We start from the raw sequence: 17,076 nt of genomic DNA on the forward strand, positions 1-17,076 counted from the left end.
TTTGTTGCACCCTTTTCTTTATGCCAACCATCTTTATCTTTGTGAATAATTTTGTCCTCAGGAGGACTGAGCTGGGTTAAAAGAGGAATGAGACCGCAGTAGCAATGATTCTGTCTCAGATGTCATGAGGCCAGATGTAAAGAGTCTTGTAAGTTCCTGGAGAGTTGCTCTCCAACCTTAGAAAGCTATTAAGTGGCAGCCGAGTGGGGCCACCTTCCGTCGGACTCTCTACACAGGGCGGCACCTGCTCAGACGCTCAGCCAACCTACGTATTAGCACCTCTTTTTTCATATAACTCCCTAGTTTCCCTCCCTTATCTTCTCCATTCAAAGGGGGAGGTTAAGTTGTGCACACTGATGGCTCCCAGCTGTAGTCTAGTGATTACTCAGTGTCTTAAGACCTCTTGGAGGATCATGAGATACAGCCATTTCCAAAACCACACTTGGGTGTCAGTTCTTTCTAAACATCCCTGTCTCCTATGCCATGCACAAGAGTTTCCTGGGGGCTGCCTGCTAGTAGACAAATATGTAAATGTGATTAATATCATCTTCACTTAAAGTACTTTTGCTTTAAAAATATACCTTAAAAAGTAAACAAAACAAAACCAAAAACAATCTAAAACAGCCAGGTGTTTGCGTGCCTTTAATCCCAGAATTTAGGAGGCAGAGGCAGGAGGATCTCTGTGAGTTCAAGGCCAGCCTGGTCTATAAAGTGAGTCCAGGACAGCCAGGGGTGTTACACAGAGAAACCCTGTCTTGAAACCCCTACCTAAAGTTATTATGTGGTAGGTTATTACAATTATATTCAAGTAAAATCTGTTTAAAATATTTACTATTTAGAATCATGGCTATGATTAATTCTTATTTACATTTCCATTCCTGTAACAAACACCAAGGCAGCTTATAAAATAAAGCATTTAATTGGGCTTATCGTTTCAACAGGTTAAAGCCCATAATGGTGGGCCAAAGGCACAGAGGCAGGAACAACTGAAGAGAGCCACTTCTTGATCTGTAAGTAACAGGCAGACTGGGAGCTAGAGACACAGATAGAGATAGAGACAGAGATAAAGATAATATTCTGTGAATGGCATTCATCTTCTGAAACCCCAGAGTCCACCCCTAGTAACAAATACACAGGAGACCATTACCACTTAACTGCTAGATACCAGTGGTCACCTTTCTTGGGTGTGGGAGTAGTTAGAAACATGTAAGACAGGGTGGCAGACTAGTAAGAGAGTCGTATCAGACTATTCCCTGCCTACCTGAGCCTTGACTCCTCAATTTTATATTTAATATGTAGCAACTGATTTAATAAAAATTGGGTATTGAAACTGGTGAGTGAATGGGGAAATCAATGCACTGGGACATCAGCTTAGAACTTAGGTTTTACAAAACAAAGTCAGTTAAGTTGGCACACAGTTAAAATCCCCCTTCTGGAAGGGTGGAGACAGGCATCTTTCTAGGGTTCACTGGCCATTCAGCCTCATCTAGTTGGTATGTTCCTGGCCAATGCAAGACCCTGTCTCAATAAACACAGGGTACAGCACCTGAAGAACAGCACTGGAAGTTCAGCATGCGTACACACACACACACTCACGCACATACACACACCCTCATACACACACTCATGCACACACACTTCACCTAGCACAAAATGCATTTGATGTGCAATTCAGGGTCTAGTTGGGGATGTCCCTTTACCTGTAGTGTAGGTGAGCTTTTATTCATTCAGCTTTCAGTTCATTAAGTTAGTGAACAGTTATTTATTGAGCACCTATTGTATGCCAAGTAGTACTTCATGGTGCATCTTTACTTTTCCTATTCCCAAAGAGGAAGGTCCTATAAACCATAAGAGCCTTCCTAGCAGTGTCCTTCGGACAGTGAAGAAGACTTCACTTCGTCTCTCTTGGATAAACTAACATTAGCAAAAGATAACTTTCCTCAGTCAAGATGCGTTATTTGCTTTAAGGTTTCTGCAGAAACTTCCATGGTGGATGGTTAACTGCTCTGGTCTTTTACAAATAGAAATGATCAAGTTTGCAAATTGAAAAAAAAAATCTACAGCATGAAATCAGCTAGCTCAACGATATTTCCTAGATTTATTCTGTATTAGACTCCAACTGAACAATTTCAATCAAGGGAACTTGGAAGACCTATCAGTGTCCCTTTCCTAGTAGAAAGATAATATTCAAACACGATAATATTAACGTGAGAGGGCTGAGAGATATTGCACAATGTGTGCAAGCTAGGAAACTGTTTCCTTACTCTAAATGGTCCATGACTTTGGAAAAATGAATGTTCTATTCCTCTAGTCATTTGTCTGCAACTTCTATTCTGGTTGGTAAAGTCTTAAACGTTAAAGCTCTGTATGCCTACGTCTTGGAGTTTTGTGTAGTTAGTTCCCCGATTTTTCTGAGGAATATGTCACAGTAACAAGTGATCCTCAAATCTCTGCTGGGTAGTGTCACCACTACTGATTCGTGTTTGTTACCCTGACTCTACCGAACTGGATTGCTGGTGTATCTGTGAAGTGTTTGTGAGTGGATCGAGCTGCTGCTGCTAACCTGTAAACTCCACTGTGATTCTCAGACAACACAGATAGGAGGTGCTCCAAAGAACCTTTCTAAACAGGTCCGCTTCCCCCATATCCTTTCTTTCCCACTACCTCTGGTGGTGAGCTAAAAGAGAGGTTAAAGCATTTAAGAACCATCATTAAAAATAGGGAAAGGAGCCACCGCCATGTCCATGCATCTGCAACGGATGGTCGTTCGGAACTGCTCCAGTTTCTTGATCGAGAGGAATAAGTAGACTGCAGCACGGAGCCCAATAAACTGAAGGCCTGAGACTCCTTCCCCTACAACGGGCTAATTCACCACAAGACCATCAGAGTGGAGCTGGTGGCTGATGGTAAAGGGGTCGTGGTGGTTTTGAAATGCAGATCCGGTCAGCAAAAACCCGCCACTTCTTACGTGAGGACCACCATCAACAAGAATGCTGGGGCTCCCCTCAGCAGCTTCAGGCACATGATCTGAAAGAACAAGTACCGCCCTGATCTGCATACGGCGGCTACCCGCAGGGCCAGTGCCAGTCCTTTGTCCTTCGAAGTCAGAAGCCTGTGGTGTGCCTTACCAAGAGCTCCCGAGCACCACACCCCAGAAGCAGTAAAAAGTCCATTGACTTGTTCAACCAAAAAGATAAATAAGGTTTGAAAAAAATTAAAGTTAAACTTATTATTATTAGTACTCCAAGAATAAACCAAGGTGTGGGCTTGGAGACATGGCTCAGTCAGTGAAGTGATTTCTAGGTAAGCAAGAAGACTTGAGCTTGAGTCTCTAGGACTCACAGAAAACATGAGGTCTAGCAGCCTGCATGTGTGCTCCTGGGGAGTGGAGACAGTGAATTTCCGAAGCTCGATGGCTGCCAATCTGGCAAAATTGGTGAGACTCAGTGCTCAGTGAGAGAGAATGTTTCAAAATCCAAGGTGGGGAGCGAATGAGAAAGGCACCCGATGCTAACCTCTGGTTTCTGTGCACACTCCCCCCCCCCCCCCCCAATAAGTTATGGTGGAAGGAACAGATATCCGTGGTCACTGTTTATCTGAGATATGGTTGGAATTTACAATGGCTGTGGCACACATAGAATGTGGCAGGTGTTGCTTTGGTTCACATTCAGTGGGACAAAGCAAGTCACACGGAGGCCAGTCGGGTCAAGGAAGTAGAGAATATGCCCCTTTCATGGGGTTTCTGTAAAGGCCCTGGCCTGGTGCCTATGTCTCTTAGAGAAGAATATTATATAAGAATTGAGGATTAGCATGATCTCTCACACTGCTTTCGAAATTGAGTAAGAAGGCTTTCCTTACACACTTCATTTTACTTTGTGATACCTGAGGAGGAAAGAGGACCCTCCTTGGTTTTATAAATGTTAAAGACAGGGAAACAGCGGTGCAGATCTTCCTGGTTGCAGCTGCTGCGCAGAGCTCGTAGGCAGCACCCCACGAGCAAACTTGAGCCTCGGGACCACAGGTAAGACCAACTTTTCTGCTGCAAGAGACCTGCCTGGTGAACTCAGGACACACAGAGGCAAAATTCCTCTAGGACTGGGCACTTCCTGTGTTTACCAGGAGTCCCAAACTCGCGGATCCTGGCCCGCAGCAGCTCTCTGCTCCCAAACCCCATGGGAGAGAGACCTCACCGCCTGGTCAGGTGGACACTCCTGACGCTGCAGAGCGGAAGAGACCACCAACACTGCCCACCCCTGCCCACATTCCTGGCCCAAGAGGAAACTGTATACGGCCTCTGGTTTCCCGTGGGGGAGGGCCCAGGAGCGGCAGGACCCCTGCACCTGAGACACCACCAGAACCTGAAGGGACAGACCGGATAAACAGTTCTCTGCACCCAAATCCCGTGGGAGGGAGAGCTAAACCTACAGAGAGGCAGACACGCCTGGGAAACCAGAAGAGACTGCACTCTGCACACATCTCTGACGCCAGAGGAAAACACCAAACGCCATCTGGAACCCTGGTGCATGGAGGCTCCCGGAAACGGCGGTGCAGATCTTCCTGGTTGCTGCCGCCGTGGAGAGCTCGTAGGCAGAACCCCATGAGCAAACTTGAGCCTCAGGACCACAGGTAAGACCAACTTTTCTGCTGCAAGTGACCTGCCTGGTGAACAACAGACACAGGCCCACAGGAACAGCTGAAGGCCTGTAGATAGGAAAAACTACACGCCCGAAAGCAGAACACTCTGTCCCCATAACTGGCTGAAAGAAAACAGGAAAACAGGTCTACAGCGCTCCTGACACACAGGCTTATAGGACAGTCTAGCCACTGTCAGAAATAGCAGAACAAAGTAACACTAGAGATAATCTGATGGCGAGAGGCAAGCGCAGGAACCCAAGCAACAGAAACCAAGACTACATGGCATCATCAGAGCCCAATTCTCCCACCAAAGCAAACACGGAATATCCAAACACACCAGAAAAGCAAGATCTAGTTTCAAAATCATATTTGATCATGATGTTGGAGGACTTTAAGAAAGACGTGAAGAACTCCCTTAGAGAACAAGTAGAAGCCTACAGAGAGGAATTGCAAAAAACCCTGAAAGAATACCAGGAAATCATAAATAAACAAGTAGAAGCCCATAGAGAGGAGTCACAAAAATCCCTGAAAGAATTCCAGGAAAACACAATCAAACAGCTGAAGGAATTAAAAATGGAAATAGAAGCAATCAAGAAAGAACACATGGAAACAACCCTGGATATAGAAAACCAAAAGAAGAGACAGCTGTAGATACGAGCTTCACCAACAGAATACAAGAGATGGAAGAGAGAATCTCAGGAGCAGAAGATTCCATAGAAATCATTGACTCAACTGTCAAAGATAATGTAAAGCCGAAAAAGCTACTGGTCCAAAACATACAGGAAATCCAGGACTCAATGAGAAGATCAAACCTAAGGATAATAGGTGTAGAAGAGAGTGAAGACTCCCAGCTCAAAGGACCAGTAAATATCTTCAACAAAATCATAGAAGAAAACTTCCCTAACCTAAAAAAAGAGATACCCATAGGCATACAAGAAGCCTACAGAACTCCAAATAGATTGGACCAGAAAAGAAACACCTCCCATCACATAATAGTCAAAACACCAAAAGCACAAAATAAAGAAAGAATATTAAAAGCAGTAAGGGAAAAAGGTCAAGTAATATATAAAGGCAGACCTATCAGAATTACACCAGACTTTTCGCCAGAAACTATGAAAGCCAGAAGATCCTGGACAGATGTCATTCAGACCCTAAGAGAACACAAATGCCAGCCCAGGTTACTGTACCCTGTAAAACTCTCAATTAACATACATGGAGAAAACAAGATATTCCATGACAAAACCAAATTTACACAATATCTTTCTACAAATCCAGCACTACAAAGGATAATAAATGGTAAAGCCCAACATAAGGAGGCAAGATATACCCTAGAAGAAGCAAGAAACTAAACGTCTTGGCAACAAAACAAGGAGAAGAAAAGCACACAAACATAACCTCACATCCAAATATGAATATAACAGGAAGCAATAATCACTATTCCTTAATATCTCTCAACATCAATGGCCTCAACTCCCCAATAAAAAGACATAGATTAACAAACTGGATACGCAACGAGGACCCTGCATTCTGCTGCCTACAGGAAACACACCTCAGAGACAAAGACAGACACTACCTCAGAGTGAAAGGCTGGAAAACAACTTTCCAAGCAAATGGTCAGAAGAAGCAAGCTGGAGTAGCCATTCTAATATCACATAAAATCAATTTTCAACTAAAAGTCATCAAAAAAGATAAGGAAGGACACTTCATATTCATCAAAGGAAAAGTCCACCAAGATGAACTCTCAATCCTAAATATCTATGCCCCAAATACAAGGGCACCTACATACGTAAAAGAAACCTTACTAAAGCTCAAAACACACATTGCACCTCACACAATAATAGTAGGAGACTTCAACTCCCCACTCTCATCAACGGACAGATCATGGAAACAGAAATTAAACAGAGATGTAGACAGACTAAGAGAAGTCATGAGCCAAATGGACTTAACAGATATTTATAGAACATTCTACCCTAAAGCAAAAGGATATACCTTCTTCTCAGCTCCTCATGGTACTTTCTCCAAAATTGACCATATAATTGGTCAAAAAACGGGCCTCAACAGGTACAGAAAGATAGAAATAATCCCATGCGTCCTATCAGACCACCACGGCCTAAAACTGGTCTTCAATAACAATAAGGGAAGAATGCCCACATATACGTGGAAATTGAACAATGCTCTACTCAATGATAACCTGGTCAAGGAAGAAATTAAGAAAGAAATTAAATACTTTTTAGAATTTAATGAAAATGAAGGTACAACATACCCAAACTTATGGGACACAATGAAAGCTGTGCTAAGAGAAAAACTCATAGTGCTGAGTGCCTGCAGAAAGAAACAGGAAAGAGCATATGTCAGCAGCTTGACAGCACACCTAAAATCTCTAAAACAAAAAGAAGCAAACACACCCAGGAGGAGTAGAAGGCAGGAAGTAATCAAACTCAGAGCTGAAATCAACCAAGTAGAAACAAAAAGGACCGTAGAAAGAATCAACAGAACCAAAAGTTGGTTCTTTGAGAAAATCAACAAGATAGATAAACCCTTAGCCAGACTAACCAGAGGACACAGAGAGTGTGTCCAAATTAACAAAATCAGAAATGAAAAGGGAGACATAACTACAGATTCAGAAGAAATTCAAAAAATCATCAGATCTTACTACAAAAGCCTATATTCAACAAAACTTGAAAATGTGCAGGAAATGGACAATTTCCTAGACAGATACCAGGTACCGAAGTTAAATCAGGAACAGATAAACCAGTTAAACAACCCCATAACTCCTAAGGAAATAGAAGCAGTCATTAAAGGTCTCCCAACCAAAAAGAGCCCAGGTCCAGACGGGTTTAGTGCAGAATTCTATCAAACCTTCATAGAAGACCTCATACCAATATTATCCAAACTATTCCACAAAATTGAAACAGATGGATCACTACCGAATTCCTTCTATGAAGCCACAATTACTCTTATACCTAAACCACACAAAGACCCAACAAAGAAAGAGAACTTCAGACCAATTTCCCTTATGAATATCGACGCAAAAATACTCAATAAAATTCTGGCAAACCGAATCCAAGAGCACATCACTACAATCATCCACCATGATCAAGTAGGCTTCATCCCAGGCATGCAGGGATGGTTTAATATACGGAAAACCATCAACGTGATCCATTATATAAACAAACTGAAAGAACAAAACCACATGATCATTTCATTAGATGCTGAGAAAGCATTTGACAAAATTCAACACCCCTTCATGATAAAAGTCCTGGAAAGAATAGGAATTCAAGGCCCATACCTAAACATAGTAAAAGCCATATACAGCAAACCAGTTGCTAACATTAAACTAAATGGAGAGAAACTTGAAGCAATCCCACTAAAATCAGGGACTAGACAAGGCTGCCCACTCTCTCCCTACGTATTCAACATAGTGCTTGAAGTTCTAGCCAGAGCAATCAAACAACAAAAGGAGGTCAAGGGGATACAGATCGGAAAAGAAGAAGTCAAAATATCACTATTTGCAGATGATATGATAGTATAGTTAAGTGATCCCAAAAGTTCCACCAGAGAACTACTAAAGCTGATAAACAACTTCAGCAAAGTGGCTGGGTATAAAATTAACTCAAATAAATCAGTAGCCTTCCTCTACACAAAAGAGAAACAAGCAGAGAAAGAAATTAGAGAAACGACACTCTTCATAATAGACCCAAATAATATAAAGTACCTCGGTGTGACTCTAACCAAGCAAGTAAAAGATTTGTACAATAAGAACTTCAAGCCTCTGAAGAAAGAAATTGAAGAAGACCTCAGAAGATGGAAAGATCTCCCATGCTCATGGATTGGCAGGATTAATATAGTAAAAATGGCCATTTTACCAAAAGCGATCTACAGATTCAATGCAATCCCTATCAAAATACCAATCCAATTCTTCAAAGAGTTAGACAGAACAATTTGCAAATTCATCTGGAATAACAAAAAACCCAGGATAGCTAAAACTATTGTCAACAATAAAAGGACTTCAGGGGGAATCACTATCCCTGAACTCAAGCAGTACTACAGAGCAATAGTGATAAAAACTGCATGGTATTGGTACAGAGACAGACAGATAGACCAATGGAACAGTATTGAAGACCCAGAAATGAACCCACACACCTATGGTCACTTGATTTTTGACAAAGGAGCCAAAACCATCAAATGGAAAAAAGATAGCATTTTCAGCAAATGGTGCTGATTCAAATGGAGGTCAACATGTAGAAGAATGCAGATCGATCCATGCTTATCACCCTGTACAAAGCTTAAGTCCAAGTGGATCAAGGACCTCCACATCAAACCAGACACACTCAAACTAATAGAAGAAAAACTAGGGAAGCATCTGGAACACATGGGCACTGGAAAAAATTTCCTGAACAAAACACCAATGGCTTATGCTCTAAGATCAAGAATCGACAAATGGGATCTCATAAAACTACAAAGCTTGTGTAAGGCAAAGGACACTGTGGTTAGGACAAAACGGCAACCAACAGATTGGGAAAAGATCTTTACCAATCCTACAACAGATAGAGGCCTTATATCCAAAATATACAAAGAACTCCAGAAATTAGACCGCAGGGAGACAAATAACCCTATTAAAAATGGGGTTCAGAGCTAAACAAAGAATTCACAGCTGCGGAATGCCGAATGGCTGAGAAACACCTAAAGAAATGTTCAACATCTTTAGTCATGAGGGAAATGCAAATCAAAACAACCCTGAGATTTCACCTCACACCAGTGAGAATGGCTAAGATCAAAAACTCAGGTGACATCAGATGCTGGCGAGGATGTGGAGAAAGAGGAACCCTCCTCCATTGTTGGTGGGATTGCAGACTGGTACAACCATTCTGGAAATCCGTCTGGAGGTTCCTCAGAAAATTGGACATTGAACTGCCTGAGGATCCAGCTATACCTCTCTTGGGCATATACCCAAAAGATGCCCCAACATATAAAAAAGACACGTGCTCCACTATGTTCATCGCAGCCTTATTTATAATAGCCAGAAGGTAGAAACAAGCCAGATGCCCTTCAACAGAGGAATGGATACAGAAAATGTGGTACATCTACACACTGGAATATTACTCAGCTATCAAAAACAACGACTTTATGAAATTCGTAGGCAAATGGTCGGAACTGGAAAATATCATCCTGAGTGAGGTAACCCAATCACAGAAAAACACACATGGTATGCACTCATTGATAAGTGGCTATTAGCCCAAATGCTTGAATTACCCTAGATGCCTAGAACAAATGAAACTCAAGACGGATGATCAAAATGTGAATGCTTCACTCCTTCTTTAAAAGGGGAACAAGAATACCCTTGGCAGGGAAGAGAGAGGCAAAGATTAAAACGGACACAGAAGGAACACCCATTCAGAGCCTGCCCCACATGTGGCCCATACATATACAGCCACCCAATTAGACAAGATGGATGAAGCAAAGAAGTGCAGGCCGACAGGAGCCGGATGTAGATCCCTCCTGAGAGACACAGCCAGAATACAGCAAACACAGAGGCGTATGCCAGCAGCAAAGCACTGAATTGAGAATAGGACCCCCGTTGAAGGAATCAGAGAAAGAACTGGAAGAGCTTGAAGGGGCTCTAGACCCCATAGGTACAACAATGCCAAGCAACCAGAGCTTCCAGGGACTAAGCCATTACCTAAAGACTATATATGGACTGACCCTGGACTCTGACCTCATTGGTAGCAATGAATATCCTAGTAAGAGCACCAGTGGAAGTGGAAGCCCTGGGTCCTGCTAAGACTGAACCCCCAGTGAAGTAGATTGTTGGGGGGAGGGCGGCAAGGGGGGAGGATGGGGAGGGGAACACCCATAAGGAAGGGGAGGGGGGAGGGGGATGTTTGCCCGGAAACTGGGAAAGGAAATACTTGAAATGTATATAAGAAATACTCAAGTTAATAATAATAATAATAATAATAATAATAATAATAATAATAATAGAGCCACATGGTTAAAAAATGTTAAAAACATGTTTGTAATCTTCTATGACAGCCTGGTTCATTTCTCAGCATTAGAGTTGTTTTGTTTTCCTGAGGTAGATTAAGGAAAATGAAAGAACCTACCTCTACCGAAGAGAAGCAAACATCTACACGGGAACGATTTTCTCGTCCCTGACACGTCATAACGGAGATCAAGAGTGACTAGAAGGTCTGGCTAATGTGCACTTTCCCTTTCATCTCCAAGAGTCTTCTCTGTGAGCCTCCACCTATCATGTTTCTGAGCTGAGGAAACAAGAGTAGATAATGCTTTGCCATTGGACTCTGGGCAAAAACGTTTGAGCAAATGGCCTAGGAATGCAGACTGTACTCACGACCCCTTCCCAAGCTCTTCTTCTGTTACCTGAATTTAGATCATCAATGCCTTGCATCTGGACTACTCCAATACTCCCCTAATTGAGTTCCATGTCTCTATCTTTATACCCTGATAGTATGTTCTCCATATGAGGACTCTTTCTGAAGAGTAAATTAAATCCTCTTACCATTCTGTAAACACTATCCTCTGTTCTTTAGCTTTTGCCTGATAATTCTTCTTTGTAAGAATGGATTTGAGTATACACACACACACACACACACACACACACACACACACACACACACACAGCACATATTTGAATATGCCTTAGACAGCTCAATGCTGGCCCACTACCAAACCTCCACATGGCTAACACTCTCCCCTCTGATATTCATGAGTTATCACTTACTAAAACCTGTATCCCATCCTGGCTGCCCAGGACCCAGATCTGCAGTCCTCTTGGGCTGAGTTCCCAGCACCTACTGGATGGCTACGTTAGAGAACCTCTCAGGCATGACATTTATTCCTTTCTTGGCACAGCAGCTCTTTCTCTTCCTGCTCCTTTCTCAGTTCCTTCCATGGGGAATTCTGTCTCTGTCTCCCTGCCCAACCATTGGCTGCTGGCAACTTTATTTACCAATCAAAACCAACTGGGGGAAGAATCTCTTGGTGTCTTACATGTAGACGTGAGGATTCTCATGCAACTTTGGGGACAAAATCCACAACACACACACACACACACACACACACACACACACCCCTCAATAAATGGCAGTGAATGAACATCATCTTGGTGAAATTGCGAGTCAAGATCTACTTGACTTCCTAGATCTGGTTGCTGCCTGCCAGTTTCATCCACCATATTTAGCCACCCAACTCCACCCCTTTATCACTACCTGTATCTTGTGTTATTGCTTTGCCAAACTACATTCAGCTTCCCAATCGGTTTTCCCATTCCTCAGCTTGGTTGTATCCATCTGTGGAATGGTTTTCAATATTCAGCCACTGGGGTTCTCTGTGGTGAATGAAGTTGTATTTCAGACGTCACACACTCTGTTAACAAGTTATCCTGCTCATCCATTAGCACCATACCATTTTTTCTCCATCTTTATTAACTTGGGCATTTCTTATTTACATTTCAATTGTTATTCCCTTTCCCGGTTTCCGGGCCAACATCCCCCAACTCCTCCCCCTCCCCTTCTATATGGGTGTTCCCCTCCCCATCCTCCCCCCATTACCACCCTCCCCCCAACAATCACGTTCACTGGGGTTCAGTCTTGGCAGGACCAAGAGCTTCCCCTTCTATTAGCACCATATCATTTTGACCTCTGTATTGCTGTCTTTCGTTTTTTTCTGGTATTTTTGTTTCTGCTAGATAAAATTAAAGTTTGTCTGAAATAACTCTAGATGGTCCATAGAGTCGAGGAGTAGAGGCCCAATACAACTTTTTGAATGAATTAATTCATAATAAGGAAAAATATTAGACCATAGGAAAAATTGACTAAAATGGAGATTATGGTTAAGTGAAGTCCACGCTGAGATTTGAGCACCCGAGAATTGGATGAAAGTAACAGAGAATACAGGTTCCACATCTTGTAGTGTGAGGGAGTTGACATATTCTTGGGCAAAAAGTAGTTTTTATATATATTTAAGAAAAGTTACTCACCACAAAAGAAGGTCTGAGTTAAAAGGACTTAAGCATGGACTTCCTGACACGGTAAATAGACCTTTTGTAGCTGCACCCCTGAGAGTCCTAAGCTTAGAGACGACACCGTGTCCTCGGGGTCAGCCATCTTGCCTTCAGCCAGGTAAGTATGCAATGATAAGATTAAACAAGTAATTCTATTTGCCTTCTGTTCTGTGTCACTGTTTAGTTAGATAAATTAAATTTTTATCCACGCCTCTCAGCATGGTTAATATATGATTCAGGTGCCTAGGACCGTAATCCAGGCAGGAAGGAGTGAAGCCATTCCCTGGGAATGACATGTTTATTAACCTCACCGAGTAAGGCAAGCCTCGCACCTGTGATGCTGGTGGGAACTAGGCAGGCAATAGCAAGAAGAACATGGCAAACAAGCACACCTCTCCTTTCTTCTGGGACGCAGCGCCACTGCACCTGGCGGAGCAGAGTTCAAGTGCTTGGTTCTGTCACTCGGAAGCTTTGGTACCTGAGACATCCTATTGTTACTCAAGCTTGGTTTCCTTGTTTTCCTCAGTGACGACGTCCATGGAGGACTTCTTAATTCTGTGCATTGCACTTCATCTGCTTAATTTGTTATTCATTTTTTATTATATGTATATTATATAGTAACAAAGAATATATAGCCTTATATAATTATATATTTATAATGTATTATATCTTATATATAAAGATATATATTCATATATAATATGTATAAGAATATATAATTTATATATGTAAATTCAAGTATATATGTATATACTTTTAATTACTGTTCTATTGTTATGAAGAGACACTATGACCAAGGTAACTCTTATTTAAAAAACTATTTAATTGGGGGGATAGTGGTTTGAATGAAAATGGCCACCTTAGGCTCACAAGGAGTGGCATTATTGAAATAATTAGGATGTGTGGCCTTGTTGTAGTAGATGTGGCCTTATTGAGGGAAGTGTGTCAGTGGAGGTGGTCTTTGAGGGTTCAGGAGTTCAAGCCAAGGTCAGTGGATTTGTATCTTCCTGCTGCCTGCAGTTGTAGCTCTCTCTCTAGCACCATGCATGCTACCTACATGCAACCATGTTTCCTGTCATGATGATAATGGACTAAACCTCTTAACTGTAAATGAACCCCAATTAAATGTTTTCCTTATAAGAGTTTCCATGGTCATGGTGTCTCTTCACATTAATAAAACCCTAACTAAGACAGGGCTTGCTTATGGTTTTAGAGTTAGACTTTATATTTATAGTTAGGAAGTGGACAGGGATGGTGCCGGAACAGTAGATGAGAGCTTTATATCTTGGTCCTCAGGCTGAGTGAGAGAAACTGGGCCTGGCATGGGCTTTTGATATCTCAAAGCATACTTCCCCCACCAAGGCCACACCCACAAATCCTTCTCAAACAGTTCTACTCCCTGGCAACTATGCATTAAAATATAAGAACCTATGGGGGGCATTTTCACTCAAATCACCACAAACATGACATTTACTGTTTTAGTTTTTTGAAGCGTTCAATTCAGTGTCATTAATGGCAGCCACCATGTATCTGCATCCATCGACTCAAATAAAGAAGGCTTAATTATCTTCTGTCACAGAAATGTAAGGAGTCGGAGGCTCTGGGAAAGAAGGAATGGCGATTACTTCTAGATTCACAACACACATCAGTTGCTAAATATATTACAGCTGTTATTGTTATTTTCCACTTAGGCCAGAGGGCAGATCTTACTAGACCTGTAGGAAGGGAAAGAAGAGGGCCAAAGTTCCAGACACATCAGCAGAGAGATCTGAATGAGCCAGTGAAGGAGGAAGGGCAGGCATGGTCTCAACAGGCTGCGTTGTCCAGTGCCAGGTAGATGGGGGTGCAGCCTTGGTCTCAGTCGTCAGCTCCCAGGTCTCGCCCATCGCACCCATAGCCTCAGGGGGAAGGAAATGAGTTTAACCTGTCTTCAGACATGTTTGTATCGATCCTGTCAGCTTCTTTCTGCTTGCTGACAGGAGACAGATGACTCAAAACGCAGCTGGGCATAGCACATTATGTCCCCGTCTCGGGGCTCCTAAATCACTTCAAACTTTTAAATTTCCTAATCAATATTTTATCTGGAGATCAAGGCAGCGAACAGGCTAGCTTCTCTCAGAGATATGTGCTCACACCCCAGGACTCAAAGGCCAGCTGGAACTGCAGACAGTGTTCACCTCGAGGCTACTCATTTAGTTCGGTCAAGACTAGGAGGCCCACAGGAATCACGTGGTCCCAGGGAAGCGCTCCCTCCATTCAGGACTCCAGCTAAATCGGTTCCTGCCATAGAGGCTTGGGCTGTCCACACACTTCTCATCAGAGCTTCTTCTTCCCAGGGGATTCCTTCGTCCCCACTGGCATGCGCAGTAATGACTAATGATGAACTAGTATTGACTAAATTCTAGGAGGGAAGTTGGGTTGTTTGGAAGGGACTGAGAGTAGAAGAATTGAGTGGGAAGGGGATTCCAGAACAGACCAGACAAAGACAGCGCTTCACAATCAAAATCTGGCACCATGGGCTTAACGTTTTACCCTCTTGGGAAAATGACACTATGTCTGAGCATTTCAGAGAGCTGTCAGGGTCTTTTCGTTTGGACATGAAACCTGACTCTGTGGCTTCTACCCAGTGGTCTTTGCTGAGATCCCAGTACCTAAGAGCCGTGCTATTTGTGCAGAGTGCTCTCAAGGACCACAGAGTTTTCTCTTCTTCTGAACATGGGGCTGATTATGCACTGCAGGAAGCAGTGAGAAGAATTGTCAGATAGAGCAGCAGGGATCTTGGGACACACACTGGAGTAATGGTTTTAGCTGTCAGAGTTTCTATAGCTTGCTTTCCCAAGGAAACACACCCAGAATTCTGAATCAGCATTTTCTCAGTCTTCTTAGACTGGTAGATAATTTTAGATATTTTCTGACAGAAAGAGGATTGGATATTTTCACTGAAAAAAAAAAGAAGTGTTACAAAAACAGAAGTTATCATAATGTTTTCTTATTCTTTCCTGTCATTCTTCTCTACTAGGGGTGCTCTCTTTGGTCAGAGTTACCACTCTGAAGAATGGGGACTTGTCTGAGACTACTACTCTGTCAGAAGGCCTCAACTCTGGGTAATCATCTCCCCATGCCATATCTGTATATATCTTCTGTATATATCTTCAAGCTACTCTGTGTTCCTCATGCCTGCATGTGTTTCCAAACTGCCTGGGTGTTTGTTAAAACACACACTTAGAGATTCTCATCCAGTAGGTCTTGGTGGGTCCTGACAACTCAGGTCTAGCAAGTGTCCTAACCCCATGGCTAGTTCTGCTGCTCTCTCCTGTGGATGGAGCCTGGTCCCGGTGGCCAAGGCTGGCTGTCAGACTATTGCCTCTTTGAATTCTGGGCAGTAGCAAGGAAAGCATGTGGCAAAGCCGGTGTCACTGGCTCACTTGATGTCACCACTCCAAAGAGGCAATCACACTTAGGATTTTAAAGCGTTTCCTCTGTTTTAGTGCCCAGCACTGCTCTGTAATGGCGATATCACTGGCTTCCCACTAAACTCCAAGCCTAAAGACTGTTTTGTCTTTACAGTTCCAATTCAAATGTATAGACATGTGATAGGGATTTTTAATATTTAGTTTTTATATCAGTGTTTTTATGTATTTATATCTTATATACACGCATATTATATTTTATATATTTTTACAGCCATCAAATAAACTACATTCAAATGCAGTTTGGTAAAACTCTAGCCTAAGGGGCTGGGGATTTAGCTCAGTGGTAGAGCGCTTACCTAGGAAGCTCAAGGCCCTGGGTTCGGTCCCCAGCTCCGAAAAAAAAAAAAAAAAAAAAAAAAAAAAAAAAAAAAAAAAAAAAAAAACCTCTAGCCTAATTTCTTGTCACTTCGGTATTTACTTAGGGAATTAAAATTCAGTTATTTTAAGCCCATATTTCTTCTTGGGACCACGTCCTCTCTCACATCCTCTTCCCCTTTATTATCTCCAAGCAGAGCAATGAGCAGAAAAAAGCTTATCTATGGTGTCATAGCCCCAATGCCAGGGAGGAGAATTCTGCTTGCTTCTTCTACTGGTTTTGGCCCTGGCTGGGCCCTGGTGAGCAGTAGTGACTTCATGTGCTTTGAGTCCTAATTCTCAGTTGTCACTGTGTTGGCTGCTAAGTATCAATGGCTGGTGTGGTTTACGACATAGGTCACCTCCTGTGACACTGCCAAATTCCTGGCCACTTTAAATCCTAGTTTACATTCTTGAAAGCATTCATGCCTTCTATTAATCACCTTTCTTCTAGTTGTGACCAAATACCTCACAGGAAGCAGCTTATGGGAGGGAGGGTTTATTTTTGCTCACAGTTTCAGAGGGGATGCAGTCCATCGTGGTGGGGAAAGCTTGGGCAGGAGGTGAATTGCCTTCTTAGCCAGGAAGCAC

At 42.6% G+C, this 17,076-nt stretch overlaps 1 long non-coding RNA gene and 1 pseudogene across 1 annotated transcript in view; both read left to right on the plus strand.

Annotated features, from left to right (window-relative positions):
• The window catches only part of LOC120096293 (uncharacterized), an 82,946-nt gene that overhangs the window by 51,523 nt on the left and 14,347 nt on the right, over positions 1-17,076 (plus strand). Inside the window, exons 4-5 of the long non-coding RNA XR_005492569.2 lie at positions 942-1,010; positions 15,678-15,762. This is a non-coding gene — a long non-coding RNA (uncharacterized LOC120096293). The remainder of the gene's footprint in view (positions 1-941; positions 1,011-15,677; positions 15,763-17,076) is intronic.
• LOC134481519 (large ribosomal subunit protein eL28-like) lies at positions 2,739-3,031 on the plus strand (annotated as a pseudogene).

The sequence above is a fragment of the Rattus norvegicus genome, chromosome 13, assembly GCF_036323735.1.
Source record: "Rattus norvegicus strain BN/NHsdMcwi chromosome 13, GRCr8, whole genome shotgun sequence".
Lineage (NCBI taxonomy): Eukaryota > Metazoa > Chordata > Mammalia > Rodentia > Muridae > Rattus > Rattus norvegicus.